This window comes from Rhinolophus ferrumequinum, chromosome 20, assembly GCF_004115265.2.
Source record: "Rhinolophus ferrumequinum isolate MPI-CBG mRhiFer1 chromosome 20, mRhiFer1_v1.p, whole genome shotgun sequence".
In the NCBI taxonomy this organism is placed as follows: Eukaryota; Metazoa; Chordata; class Mammalia; order Chiroptera; family Rhinolophidae; genus Rhinolophus; species Rhinolophus ferrumequinum.
The window spans coordinates 56,296,810-56,300,659 of NC_046303.1; the positions used below are offsets into that span (position 1 = coordinate 56,296,810).

At 40.1% G+C, this 3,850-nt stretch overlaps 1 non-coding gene across 1 annotated transcript; it reads left to right on the forward strand.

Moving 5' to 3' along the window:
- Positions 1-264: 264 nt before the first annotated feature.
- On the forward strand, positions 265-338 carry TRNAI-GAU (transfer RNA isoleucine (anticodon GAU)). Its single transcript has one exon. It is a non-coding gene; the product is annotated as a tRNA-Ile (tRNA).
- The last annotated feature ends 3,512 nt before the right edge of the window (positions 339-3,850 follow it).

The window sequence follows — 3,850 nt, forward strand, 5'->3', positions numbered from 1 at the left end:
GTTGAACGCCACAGTCAGGGTATCTTATGATCATCTAAGCATTGCTGCCCTAAGAATTAAGTAAAACATTTTTGTCTTTAAAGTATAAACAAAGCCTCAAGATTCTGTAAATAAAAGATGAATCAACCAGTTGGGGGAAAACAAGAGCATGTCAAGTGACAAAGCTAAGCCAACTCTCAAATAGGTCAGCCTTGACTAGTATTGTTCATTAGCTATCTGTATGCCACTCCTTCTGTCATCAACAAATAGATGACTTTTCTGGGTGGCCAGTTAGCTCAGTTGGTTAGAGCGTGGTGCTGATAACACCACGGTTGCCGGTTCGATCCCCGCATGGGCCATTGTAAGCTGCACCCTCTGGAAAAAACAACAAAAAAAAGATGACTTTTCTAAATTCCACTGTAACATGTATCTGAAAAACTCAGGCATTTCTTTCAGATTTATAGTTTTATCAGGGGGGATTTTTAACCTGTAACAAATAATTCATGGCAAAGTCTTTTTTCTTTTTCTTTTTCTTTCTTTTTTTTTTTTTAATTCTAATGGAGGTTCTTGTTATGGCAAGAATCATTTTTGGAGAAAGAAACAAAAGCAATGAGAGAGCCAATAATATGTCCAAGGTCATGCAGCTAAGAAGTGTAAAGTCTGGCTAAAACGTGGCCACTGGATCTAGAACAGGTTCCTCACTAATCACCTTCCATCAGCTGTATCTAGAATTTACCTTCTGAAATATTTTTGCCCAGCACTGGTTTAAAAATTTCCTAATGACTGGAACCATAAATTGGAACAGTGCTGAGCATGGGTGGTTTCCTCTAAGATTTGACATGGTGCCTAAAATTAATATGATGCTCAATATTCTAATTAAGTTACTGAAGGTACTTTCAAAATGCAAATATTATCTGGCAGAGGATAATGTGTTAAATAATGGTGAGCATTAATACTTTAATGAAATGATTTCTGAGAAATTAGACAGCAATTCATTTAGCTGAGCCCTGAGAAAATGGGAATACAGCAGGTAATTTAGATAAGAGAGAAGTGATTGAGCAAGATTTGGAGTATTGAGGTGATAAGAAAGGATTTAATCTGATATAGAATTAATTTATTTGCTGATGTATCTTTGTTCAATTTTCCCAGCCTTTCCTGTCTAATCTATTCTTTTGTTGATGTTATTTTTGTTTATGTACTTTTATCTTACCAAGAAGATATGGGAGAGGCCAAATGCTAGCATGCTATAAAGTAAAAAATAAGAAACAGACTGCTCAGTTGGAACCAGAAAAATTTTCCAGTGTTATATATTATAATGCAAAACAAATTGACTGTTAAGAATTATTCTTCTGGAATGGTGAATGTGGGAGAAGCTTGTTCATAGTGAAGCTTATACCCAAGATTTTGTACATGTGTGTTCTGTAAGATCTGTCTCCACAGACCAGTAGAATGGAGAAACTGAGGTGGCTTTGCATATGACTACTGGTTTGTCATACACTAGCCACAGGAGTGGTTCCAGACTAGGCATCTGAGGATAGGAAAAAGGAATCATATTGAAAGCATAAAAGCAGTGGAAGATAAGATGGACATAGGACTTGGGCAAAAAAGGAGAACTAATGGGAATTTGGTGGAAAGGTGATCTTTGCAACTTTATGGTTTTGATATGGCTGAACAACTAACTACCAACTGTACACACTGCCAATTGCCCACTGGACACTTAGTCAAGAACTGTAGGCAACACTGGCTGACATTCGTGCAATGTTACTTTATTCTTTATTTAATGTATTAGAGGTTTGTTATTCAAAGATAATCACTTCAAAATATCCTAAATGGAAAAACAACTTTATCTCAGTAAAAAAAACAACTCCTTTCTCTGAAAATAATAAAAATTCTAGCTATTCAACCAAACATATATGAAGTGTGTGTTTCATAGAATCAGTGTCATAGATTATTTTCTTCAAGTTTGGAAACTTGAGATTCTGTATTAACTCCTATGACGTTTTCCAAGTTTAAAAGTATATGTGTATGAGATCTCAATATATAAATCATTGAAATGAAACTTTTACTGCTGGGTCAAAAAGAACCTTAAACATCATCTGAAGAGTCCACCCCAAATGTGATGTTTTAATCTAATATGCACTTGGGTAACTGTAGTGATGAAGAATTCACCTCATCTCATTCTCTCTGGGGATAAACTTCATTTTAAGGAAAATATAATTTATTTACACCTTCCATCCATTAGCTTTGGTGGCATAAAGACAATTCCATTTCTTTCTTCAAAATATCTAATTATCGATTATCAGATTTTCTGAGACTTCAATAGGCCAAATATTAAAATTCCTTGATTAGTTTCTTATATAAAAACACATTAGTATAATTTTGAGTTACTTTCTCTTCCATCAATTTATTTTCTGAAAACTTATGTTTTTCATATTTATAACATTAATTGGACAGTTTTTCCAACAGACATAAACTTAGTGTGCTGAATCCCAGCTACAAAACTAAACTAATACTGGAAAGAGGGTCCAAGATGGTAGATTAGATAAACTCTATGCTTGCTCCCTGCCAGGATAAAATCAAAATTACAACAAAATTATAGAACAATTGACCTCATGAATCATTTGAAGACCAGCTGAACAGAATCCCTATAACTAAGGATATAAAGAAGAGGCCACATTGAGACTGGTAGGAGGATTGGAGATGCAAAACGGGCTGACCCCAAAACTCACAAGTAGTGGTTGAACACCAGAAGGACACCTCAGTGGCAGAGGTCCCCCCTGAAGTAGGAGGGGTCCAAGACCCACATTTGGCTCCCCAGTGTGCCAGGAAGAAGAGTCCCCACAACATCTGGCACTGAAAAGCAGTGAGGATTCTATGTATTCATCCCAATGAGACAGAAAGCAGCTAGAAACCCAGACTTCCTCTTAGAGGGCCTGTGTATAGACTCACTCACTTGCAAACGCTCACCTGGGCTCTGGTGCAGGGAGAGCAACTTGAGAGGTGCCAGAGACATACCGGAAAAGACTGAGTTGTGTGGCTTTAGGGCAAGGGCTGGAGGGACAGCCACAATTATCCCTGTGTAGCCTACAGGGGAGCACAATGTTTTCTATGTTGAACCTTCCCCCAAAGGGCCAAATCTGAGACAACATTGGTCTCGTAAAATCTGCATGTTTGCACCACTTTGGTGATGCCCTGGGTCCCAGGCCTGCCCAGCTGGTGTTGTATCGCCTAGGGCACTCTTGGCTCCTGGGCAGCCAGCCCCACCGCACAAGGTGCAAAATCCTTTTATAGCAGCAGAGAGCCCATGACAGCCTGGGGAACTTTCCATGGCAGACAGTCAGCCACAGCTTGCACTGCAGCCTCTCTTGGGAGGCTCTCAGGGACCTGCAGGCCTGAGATGAATGGTGGTTGGCCATGGTGTTTTCAGGGTTTCACAAAGTAGTCACAGGCTGACACTGGTGCAAGAACCGAATCTGCATTAACTTTGTAAAAACCACAACCCAACCCCATGACATCCTAGAACCCATCCCATCCAGCCAGTCCTACATCTCTGAGGGCACTCTCGGCTCCTGGGAGGCTGGCCTCATCCCCAAAGCTACAAAAGCTAGAAGCAGATGGACAAGGAGACCGGGGAAACTTTTTGTGGTGAGCAAGCAAAGGCAACGAATGCTGCAGCCTCTCTTGGGTAGCTCTCAGGGATCTGCAGATGTGAGGTGAGTGGTGGCTGGCCACAGTGTTCTCAGGGCATTTTTCAAAGTGTTTACAGGCCCGGCACTGGTGTAAGAACTGAATCTGCATTAACTTTGTAAAAACCACACCCATACCCTGTGACTCTTTGGTACCCATCCCTGCCCAGCTAGTGCTGCATTGA